Source organism: Patiria miniata, unplaced genomic scaffold (assembly GCF_015706575.1).
Source record: "Patiria miniata isolate m_02_andy unplaced genomic scaffold, ASM1570657v1 HiC_scaffold_10, whole genome shotgun sequence".
Taxonomy (NCBI): Eukaryota; Metazoa; Echinodermata; class Asteroidea; order Valvatida; family Asterinidae; genus Patiria; species Patiria miniata.
Genome location: NW_024037048.1, coordinates 9313498 through 9325097, shown reverse-complemented (window position 1 = coordinate 9325097; position 11600 = coordinate 9313498). Strand labels below are relative to the sequence as shown.

At 42.0% G+C, this 11600-nt stretch overlaps 1 long non-coding RNA gene across 1 annotated transcript; it reads left to right on the top strand.

The window, feature by feature from the left end:
* Positions 1-789: 789 nt before the first annotated feature.
* On the top strand, positions 790-6293 carry LOC119737411. Its single transcript, XR_005272377.1, has 3 exons — positions 790-1138; positions 1891-2045; positions 6234-6293. It is a non-coding gene; the product is annotated as an uncharacterized LOC119737411 (long non-coding RNA).
* The last annotated feature ends 5307 nt before the right edge of the window (positions 6294-11600 follow it).

Sequence of the window (11600 nt, the reverse complement as noted above, 5' to 3'; positions counted from 1 at the left end):
TTTTTGGGGCCCTTAAAGGGAATGTACATCATTGGCTTTTGCTGTTATTTTTAAAAATGAACTATTTGAGGGGTTAGTATAATAGATCAAATATTGTTACACAGACATGTTTGAAGTTTTGTGTTCGAAAATGCTGAAAAAGCCAAGAAAACAAAAACGTTCAAGTAGTCTGGTTCCCTGACTCCACTAAAGATGAAATGGATCAATTTATAGATGCCGGAAAATTGTTAGGTCAGGGAACCAGTCTAGCTGGGCTGCACCCGTTCATGAACATGTAACCAATAGCAAACAAAATTTTGACTGAACAAAATGGTAAATTTGGAGCAGTAGTTGAAAAATAGTTAGGTTTTCCAACGGTGGTCGGCCGACCACCGTTGGAAATTTATACAAAAATACAATTTTCTTGAAAATGACTTCACACCAAGTGCCATAATTTTACAGGATGCTTTAGACTGTCATTAACCAAGATCCTAGTGAGGTATTTCGTAAAAACTTGGTGTTTGCAAATGTTGTATATTCCAAACGCCGTAATTTTTGGAATCACTTTTTGTTTTTTTCGCCCAGCCCAAAACAATTGTGTTCTGGATCCACTCTTGGGGAAACACAGGTACATGTTTTCTACACAGCTTGCTTTTTTTGCGTTTATGTCTTTGGTGGTTTGTGCCATTGATCTCAGACTGTGTACACAATGGTTTGGTGCAGTCAATGAAACGTGTTTGGCGCCCTCAATATTGAGGGCGCCAAACACAGTTTAATTGCCAAACACGCAGCTGTCTTGCTTGGTGTGCACATGTTGTAGTTTGTTTAATTACCTTTCTGCGTTTGTGATTGTGGGTCTTTGGTTGAGACCCTCCCACTCCAGTTTCATGCTCTTATTTCATTATCATATTTCTAATATTCATAGGACTGCAGACATGGTGTACAACCTCTGTCTCTCCGTTCCTTTGGAATATTGAGGAGTCTTTGGATGAACTCGCGTTTACCTCTGGCATGTGTAGCTAGCAAACCTTCACGTGCATGACGTGGGGGTGATCATCGATGTTGTTGTTGGATGAGCCATAGCCAATGTCATCGCCGATCGCATCATTTCGGATGTCATGACGGCGGTGCAGGGGGGAAGTCAACCAACTTTCCCAAGGTAGACAAATTCCCTTGATGTCAGTGTTTGCCTTACTGGAAAAAATGTTGCATCCTGAGCTGACGACACTTCTGCGATTGTGAGCTTGTCTTACATACGCAGTGTGGACTTCCGAACAAAAGACGTCCACATAATGTAGGTAGCACCGACGTTGTGTGTGTGTGTGTGTGGGTGCGTGTGTAAACACCGGCAATCGTGGACGACGCGTAGGACAAAAGAATGTGGGCTCAAACAATATGTCCACGATTGACCGAACGTCCACGATCTCAAATCGTGTACAAAACCAATGAGAGCTGTCGCTAAAAAGGAAAGGAAAGAGGATTAGGGACAATGGGGCGTCCACGATTGCCGGCATTTACACACGTGGGTGTGTGTGTGTGTGTATAAAGGTCTTTGGACACGAATGAGTCAAGAAAAAAATGCTGTAAGTTATTTTCCTAACACAATTGGGAATGTTAATTCTCAGTGCATGCAGTCCCAGATTTATGTTGTTAGTATCACTCAGTATCATCATTTTGGCGATCATGTATAGTGTAGGGCCCCTGTTTTGTTTTGATCAAATTCGAATCAATTTTTTTTTTATGGCTAAAAAATGTTGTCAACCTAAAGCAGACTTCTCTCAATGTAATGACACCTTTTTGAATGTTGGTAATTTTTGAACACTAGTAATGCCTTCAAGAGAGAACTGCACAAAGACAGAAAATGTCTCATTTTCCTATGATTACTGATTACTGTTATTTTTTGCTCAACAGCTGATAAAAATCAACCAACCAGTTCTCTTGGTTGGGGAGTTATTTGGGTGGTAACGAAGCAGTGGACGAGGCAATCAATCGAGCACACCATTGAGACATGGATCAACCTCCACTCATTGACGGAGTTGTGCTGACTTAGATCATTGATGATTAAAGTAAGTAGCAAGTTTGAGTCCTGTACATGGGTTTGACCTAGCTGGAGTTACCCAGCCCTGAGTTTTATCATTGGGTTGTCATCTAGGGCTGGAGCGTATTTTTCTCGTAACGTGTAGTATATTCAAAAAATTTTGGAAAATGTTCAATTTTGTCCCCGTTACACACTAATTGCAACTGCAACTCACCCCAAACTTGCCTGGAATAACCATTACACAGGTCCTTGAAGTAAAAAACGATCCACGATGAAGATTCAGCCTACAATTGCAGTGAAAACAGGAGGAATAACCGCTAACTTGACAACCTTGCTGGATTGGCCAGGACTGCTATTGGTTTATGCACAAAAAAAAATTGTGTACAATGAATGGCGGTCGATTAACAGGCACAGAGAGCGATCGCTGTCAACTACTCGGTTTTGCCGGCTGCGCTGGCTGTTGGCGCATGACGTCACGCGGAAGCGTAACACCCGATGACTGTTTCATGCACTAATATAAGGTTTACCACTCGCATCACAGCTTTGGTACTGGAACCGCAACCAATAGTGCATGAAACAGTCATCGGGTCATACGCTTCCGCGTGACGTCATGCGCCAACAGAGCGCAGCCGGCAAACCGAGTAGTTGACAGCGATCGCTCTCTGTGCCTGTTAATCGACCGCCATTCATTGTACACAATTTTTTTGTGTGCACAAACCAATAGCAGTCCTGGCCAATCCGGCAAGGTTGTCAAGTTAGCGGTTATTCCTCCTGTTTTCACTGCAATTGTAGGCTGAATCTTCATCGTGGATCGTTTTTTACTTCAAGGACCTGTGTAATGGTTATTCCAGGCAAGTTTGGGGTGAATTGCAGTTGCAATTAGTGTGTAAAGGGGACAAAATTGAACATTTTCCAAAAATTTTTGAATATACTACACGTTACGAGAAAAATACGCTCCAGCCCTAGATGACAACCCAATGATAAAACTCAGGGCTGGGTAACTCCAGCTAGGTTTGACCTTGGTTCGATTCCTCTTTTGTTCCAAGGTGTAGCCTTAGTTACCCTTGAATGAATTGAAAAGTTTTTGGTTCAGATCCTACTGCTTCTTTGGTTTGATTCCTTTTAATTTCAAGTTGTAATCTCAGTTATCCTAGTATGAATTGAGTACTCCTAGAACTATGATGAGGCTCATAGGCAGATTACCCCACTATGACTGTTTGCTATACAAAACACCAACTAAGTACAAAAACGTCCATCCCAACCAAGCATTTTCCCACAGAACCGCTGCACAGTTTGCCCCTAAACTCCGTACAATACCTCATGACATACTCACGTTATGTGCACCAAACAAACATCGGTGGATTCTGTCCGTTTTTCGGCAAAAATGATGAAAAATATGCCCTTTCCGCACTGAGCCAACCTGACACTTGAAACGTGCACACGCGCAGAATGATCGCAGTCATTTTCGGTTCAATCGCGATCGCTCGGAGAGCGCCGTGGGGGGTACGTACTTGAACTTGTACGCTTGCGCATATTATCGTTCCGCTCCTACCTGTTAGATTACCAAGATTGTGTCTTGTTTAGTTAAACATCCTTTTAAACAAGGAAACTTTTGTAAGGTAAAGTTATTAATTAATGAAAGTCTACCCTGCCTTGCAGGATCACTCAAACCAGTACGGTACATTGGAGCAATGCTGTGTACTGAGACTTTTTTTATTGGCACTTTTTTCATTCAAATGAGCTTCGTGTTGGTATGCGTGATTGGATTTCTATCATTTTCTCACAAGATCGGCAGAAGAGTGTCCTCTGTCATTTGCATTTGTTATATTGTTGAAATCATGCATTTCTATTTCATTAATTAAGAATAATGTTGGGGGGAACTTAGGACTTGTGATACCTGTATAACCAGGCATCCTATCCTACATGTACATGTATCTACAAGGATGGGACTAATACGGGAGCAAAGACACTTCTTCTTCAGTGAAACAATAATTTATTCTTAAAAACTCCAAGAGTTCTCTGAACCAATTTGACGATCTGTATGCATAGGACTCAGCTATCATTGCTTGTTCATCTGTCATCCGCTACGAATACCGCAAAATCTGTGTTTGTATACACGTTATCCGACGCAAACTGGTTAACCTATTTTGTTTTAACCTTGTTCCACTCGAATTTGCAGGATAGCTAATAATGAATACAAGTAAATGTCTCAATCAGTATTGTGGCGAAACGAGCTATAGGCCTACACCCTTTGTGGCGGGAATAACTAGGTGACCCGACAGTCTGACCTGATTGAAGGATGGAATTGGACCTGGCCTTAACCCACAAAAATATTTATTAACCTCGCACAAGGATGAGCGGTTACCCTGACGCAAGGGGGGATATAGTTAAAGAACGGCGGACTAAGCCTAGGGGCTGTTCGTTTGGCGGAAATGTACCACCGATCTGCGATTAAGTACTTGACTTTATTGACAGAAGAGGGGACTAACTTACTCAGATCTATCCAACAGAGAGCGGGACTACATAAGCTTCACAGTAACCAGTTATTCCAAGACGTTAATCAGTTAGTTTATTCCTTTAGCACACTTCAATTATAATGTCAATGCGTCACCATTCAATAATTTATACAATGATAAACCTCACAGTTCTGATGAATCCAGGTCAACCTCGGACGGTGTTCGAATTAACACTGATAAACCTCATTCTTAAAACAATCACTAGTTAACCTTGCTGTGATAATGAACACTAGTAAACCTCGCTGTTAGATAAGCACTAGTAAACCTCGCTCTTAGCTGAGGGGTCAACTGCACCCCTTGTCATTAGCTTATACAATTATAACCTTCGTACAGCTCTTGGGTCAACTGCACCCTTTAGCTTATACAATTATAAACATCTGGTTCAACAGGGGTCAACTGCACTCCCTTATGATTAACTTGCACAATTATAATTCACAGCTGAGCGGGGTTATTCACGTAAGGTAAACCTCACTTGGGTATACCTCACCTATACTTCTAGGGGTTCCTACATGTAATTTATAAAGTGGTCGTCTGCACCACTGACTTAAATAACGGGCTAGTGTTCTTTCACTTTGCACAAAATGACTCTAATGAGGTCTACAATAACAGAGTAGATGTATACACTACAACACAGTCCTTGCTACTTGCTTGACCAGCGAATTACACACACAGGGTAGTGTAGTAACGTTATAACCCACCCGATGATAATAATAGTCCCCTGACGTTAACCCAGTAAACCTTCGGGAAACTCAGGGTTCACAGACTTTACAGGGTCGCAATCAACCGTATCTACGCCAAAGTTGCACAGGACAACGGCATGCAATTCCCTCCACAAAGTCACATTAAGCGGGTTCCCCAGCAGGAAAAGCGAGCTCTCAGTTGTCCAAGTCTGCATCAACCGCAGCCACGCCAATGGGCATAGATCAACGGCAGACAGACCTTCCGAACAATCTTAGCTACACTATTTTCTCAATGGGAAAACAAGCCAACGGACTCACAGGGCAGCTATACCGCAGCTACGCCAAATGGCACAAACAACGGAAGACAATCCTTAAGTCTGAACTAAGCCTAACTGTTCCCCCAACCTTCAGATTTACTCCGAGTCCCACTACTATCTTAACTCAGGCCCTACATGTATATCTGAAATATCCGACTTCTTAACAACAATCCACCCCAAATCTTATCCGATAAGACCTTAAAATGCACAGGGGGATGTAAACAACGAAGTCCAGCTTTACTGACCGATCACACCAGGCGCGCTGGGGCTTTCTCCCGCTCCAGTCCAACCAGGGTAACTCAGTAAACGCTCACGAGATTGCTCGATAATTGCTTGTTTCACAACGCGGTCTCTCCCAGTAGTTTACTCATTGAAGTCTCTCACAGCAGTCCCGATCCCACGCCAGGCCACGAGGCAATCACCCCAGACCATGCCGGACGCACGCTGCTGATTGGTCGCCGTGCGCTATCATGCACTCAATCACGCAGTACACACCTGCATAATTCATAGCCAGACATGCCCATCAGCCTAGTGTACATGCAGGACGCGCATGCTGATTGGTTGCCCAACAGTATCGCGCGCTTTAACGCGCGGGCTGACATGATGCTTCTGAGGCTAGACATGATATTAGTCACATACCCCTGTTTTGTTACAGTATCAAACATGTTTTCCCAAATTGACAATTTTTAAATTTCTTGACCAGGTGATGGCAGATCTACCAGCTCACTTCACATCAGAGAGCTCTCTTGAGAAGCACTATAGAAGCACTATAAGGCCCAGGAGAAGGACTGCTTCTCACGGCTAGAACAGACTCAGACCAGAGCTCCCTTGAGAAGCACTGTACGGCCCAGGAGAAGGACCGCACCAAGTTCATCACTACCTTGCTGATGCTTCACAGGGATGGTGCAGACTCAGACCAGAGCTCCCTTGAGAAGCACTATACGGCCCAGGAGAAGGACTGCATCAAGTACATCACTACCTTGCTGGTGCTTCACAGGGATGGAACAGACTCAGACCAGAGCTCCCTTGAGAAGCACTATTCAGCCCAGGAGAAGGACTGCATCAAGTACATCGATCACTACCTTGCTGGTGCTTCACAGGGATGGAACAGACTCAGACCAGAGCTCCCTTGAGAAGCACTATACAGCCCAGGAGAAGGACTGCATCAATTACATCAATCACTACCTTGCTGGTGCTTCACAGGGATGGAACAGACTCAGACCAGAGCTCCCTTGAGAAGCACTATACGGCCCAGGAGAAGGACTGCATCAAGTACATCGATCACTACCTTGCTGGTGCTACACAGGGATGGTACAGACTCAGACCAGAGCTCCCTTGAGAAGCACTATACGGCCCAGGAGAAGGACTGCATCAAGTACATCGATCACTACCTTGCTGGTGCTTCACAGGGATGGAACAGACTCAAAGTCCTTCAATGTAAGACTTTTTCATATTTGAAGAGAAAATGCTCTAACTGTACTTTAAAACGGTTGAGGGAGTAACAGCAAAAGATCTTTCTTGCCCGATTTTTATGCTCAGCACAATAAAACTAAGACAAAAAAAAGTGGAAAATCTGTCAACAGCAGGATTCATCACACTGAATGTTTGGGGACTTTTTGATCGGGTACGACCCGATCACCTTTTTGAAATGGTAATAATTATTCTTTTTTTTTTTTTTTTGCTGGACAATAATTCTTTACGGGTTTTCTCCTACGTGAACTCGCTCGACCTTTACTTCCGGGTCTACTGGAAGGTCAAAGTTGGGTGAATTTAAATTACAGACAGAAGCCTCAAAATCAAAACGAACCACATCTTTTCCAAACAGTTCACGTGATGACGATAAAACCCAGATGGAATTTGAACCCTTGTCCGAAGATGTAAAAGAAATTGTGATGTCATCATGACATCACCTGGTATCAAATTACAAGCAGGTTAACATGAAAATTTGAGAGCTTACTTTTAATTACATGTAGGCTATAACTTTATAATGGAACAGTCTCATTTTTTTGTTGTTTCAGACATTGCTACTGGCAATATTTTGTTCCAGCATGTCCAGGGCGCATACCATTTGACCTTTACTTCCAGTGTAACCGGAAGTGCAATGATAATAAATTTAACTTGAAGATGGAAGCATTTTGCTACAGTTATATAAATAAGGCAAATATTTAGTGAGGAATGTCCAACACAAACATTGGCATGATGACATAATTACACGAAAGGGCGCGTACCAGTACATTCACGCAATGCGTCTCTCCAACTAGGGCTCTCAAAAGTTGTCAAAAAGGGACAATCTGCTGTTTGTGCACGTAATCTTTATAATCAGCCTAGATATACATGCACCTAGGGCATGTAGGGCCTAGTACTTTTCAATCATATTCTCAAAGGTGGCTTAAGTTCAAAACATAAAATGCACTCAAATTTGATCAAATTGTCTACTCAGATTATTTATTTATTTATTTATTTCAACCGGATCCAACAGCGGCCAAATCACCAATTACAGTAGCACCAAAAATAATTGCAAACCAATAGTGTCACCAAAGTTACCCTTTACATCTTGCGCTTAACTTTCCAGGTTGTTAACTTGTTGAATGCCTTGTACACGCTGTTCAACGCCATCATTTCCAACTATGACGTCTAAAAGGTAAATATTTCATATGACTCAGCAGATTGTTTTAACCAGTTTGCGCTGGACTATTTTGATATTGACAAGACCAAGACTTGGGATTGTTTTCATGAATCTGGATGCCAGACGGCTTCAGGCTGTCATCTACGGGTATCTCGCTGCAAGCGGGAAACTGACAGACATTTCGGGCCTCGCTTGTTGTGTGTTTATCCATCATCCATTCCGATTACCACAAAACCTTGCGTGTACATTGTATACATACACGTTGTCTGATGTGAACTGGTTAAGCCAAACGTGCCATATCACAGGAAGTTAGTTTAAAGAGTACTTGCAATAGATTATACTTAATACACTTATCCAAGTTCATTTATTATGGTTAATATGCAAACATGAAATGATCAACAATACATTGACAGAAAGCACTTAACCCGTAACCCCTTAACTTGATTCTACCATCTTAGATCTGTTTTACTTTCAGAGTACTTTACAAGCTATGCTTATAATTTGTAGTCTTGCATATTGACTGCTTTGAGTGGCATTATAAAACAGGTCTAGGAGGCTAGTTTGATTATGCCACTCAAAGTAGTCAGTATTAAAATGGAAGGTGTCATATAGTCCTTTTAGCCATGTACATGTAGACGGAAAATAGCAAATACTATGTGATGCACACTCTCGGCCACTGAAAAACACAGAATCTGTGGGTGCGGTGATATAATTACAAAGAGTCACTTGCATTATCATTGTCAACATTACTCGGCTGTTCGCAGGCGTAGTCATGACAATCACTCAGAGGTTAAGTTGATGCTACCATGGTTACTAGTTCAGGGAAAAACCACGCAAATATGTATGTTCTATGATAATGTCTGAAAGCAAAATTAACCAGTGTTAAATAATAACATCTTGCCAAGGTTGAAAGCATCGACGATGCCTACATGTTGGTCTCTTGCCTACTGATCCATAATGGCAGCCGTCATGCTGGTATGATCGCCTCCACTGCATGGCATCTCCTGGAGGGCGTTGATAGTTGATCATGCCACACAAACAAGATGAGAAACTCAAACTCCGCATCGGTATTCACTCAGGTAAGATCATTGTCTTTGCTTGTGGCCGAGATACTTAAGATTGATAAATCACAAATACATCACAAGTCCAGTCACAAGTACATCACAAGTCCAGTCACAAGTACATCACAAATCTAGTCACAAGTACATCACAAGTCCAGTCACAAGTACATCATAAGTCTAGTCACAAGTACTTTACAGTTCCAGTAACAAGTACATTACAAGTCCAGTCACAAGTACATCACAAGCCTAGTCACAAGTGCATCATAAGCCCAGTCACAAGTACATTATTATTATTATTATTATTATTATTATTATTATTATTAGCAACCAAAGCATCTAAAATGGTTGGATTAAAAACATTTTGAAAGATATTTAAATTACATTTGAGTTTGAAATATTAAACCTTTTAAATAGCAATGCACATTAAACATTAAAAGCTTCTAAAAGTAACCAAGTTACTGGAAACATACTTTCACATATACCTAGAACATGACTAACAGAGCTCCACCGGTCATGACAAGTATTTAAATTTAAAAACTAAACATTTCAGTTATAATACATATTTAAATCATTTAGACACACATGCATTCACAGGTAACTTCACACGATATAAAAACACTTCAACCTAAAATAGTCATTAATATCAACATCAGCATCAACTTAACATTGCTAAAAAGTGACTAACAATTAGGACTGTAAATTATAAAGACACCAGGGAATGAAACTATTCTTTAGTCTGTTCGTTTTACAGAAAGGCAGGCTGAACTGTCTCTGGTTCCTTAATGCATACGATACAGGCTGGTGTTTTTCGAGCAAATGAAAAGTTAGGATTTGACATGTCAGCGAATAACTGCTCACACAGTGACTTCCTGCGCGGGCATATAGACTTTGAATATCTACCTGCTCCATTGCCTTTGCATTAGACTTACCAGGGATAATAATTCTCAAAGCTCTTCGTTGAATGGATTCCAACAAATTGGACTGTTCCTTAAGCCGTGTCCGCACTGGACTTTTTTTTTGCAAGGTTTTACCGAGACGATGGTAAAATGAGAAATGGTCAAATGTGACCACTGTCCGCACTTGGACTTTCGACACGGGAAAATTTACCCAGACCGCGTGGGAGAAGTAACCGAGCTGTCACAGTGTCAGTATAATCATGACTCACGGTCACCGTACACAGAAAACAAATTGCCGATCACATTTTCAGCCGCCGATACGCACAGTAATATTACACACGCCATTTGCATGCACAACATAATCGTTTACATGATATTATTTCATCTTGACACGCTAAATCTTGACGAAAAGGCCTATAATTCTGACGCATTTGTGATGCACGTCGTCGAAGCCATGCTGCTGTACGATGTTCCGTGCGGCAGCAGTGCCATCAGTATTCGTTGGTTTCCATCGCATGCTTACAGAATCGAAGCTATGATGTGGGCCAGGAACCAGTGACTACGGCCTACGTACGGTACCGGACCATGGTGTTCACTGCATGACTACAGTAGCGTATCAGGACAAATTTGGATCGTAGAAAATAACATGCATCGGTGGAGAAAGAGAATTTCCGCAAATTAATTCTCAGAACGTGATCTCTCTCTCTCTCTGTGTATGTATTTGTCCGTTGAAATATATATTTTAACGAGATTTTACCGATCGGACTTGATGATACACCGCAGCGTGTTTCTACAAAATGTTCCGCCACTGCTCTTGCAGGTTCCTGCGGTCTCTGTATGCATAACATACAGGGCGCTCGGGCTGGATGTACGCTTTCCTGAGCCGCTTTTACCGACTCGCACTGTCCGCACTGGACTTATCGTTTCGGGAAAAGTGACCTGGTCAGTTTTCCTTGGCGCTTGGGAAGTTTTCCTGGGCAGCAGTTGGCCAGTAAAAGTAACCGCTGGACTCAGGAAAAGTAACCACGAGGAAAACGTCCTAGGCTTTCCGCACTGGATTTAAAATGGGAAAAGTACCCATAGTCTCGGTTAGATTGACCAAAAAAAGTCCAGTACGGACAGGGCTTTAGTTAAGCTGCTATGGTAAACCTGGCATGCATAATCAAGTATGGATCTAATACAAGCAAAAGAGTATTTGCAGAGGTCCAGCTGGTTAAGACCTGCCCTACGAAGTTGCATTTACAAATAAAGTCTCTGAGCAGCTTTCGTATACACAGCATTAACATGAGTTTCCCATGGTAAATCATCACTGATGTTCAACCCTAACAGTTTCATTTGTTTCACACGATCAATGTTATGATCATCAATGTTTATGCTTGGAATTAACGGCACATGTTTACGGAAACTGATAACCATTTCTTAGTTTTATTTGGATTAATCCGCATGTCATTATGTGAAGACCAATCAATCACCTCCTGTACCGACTC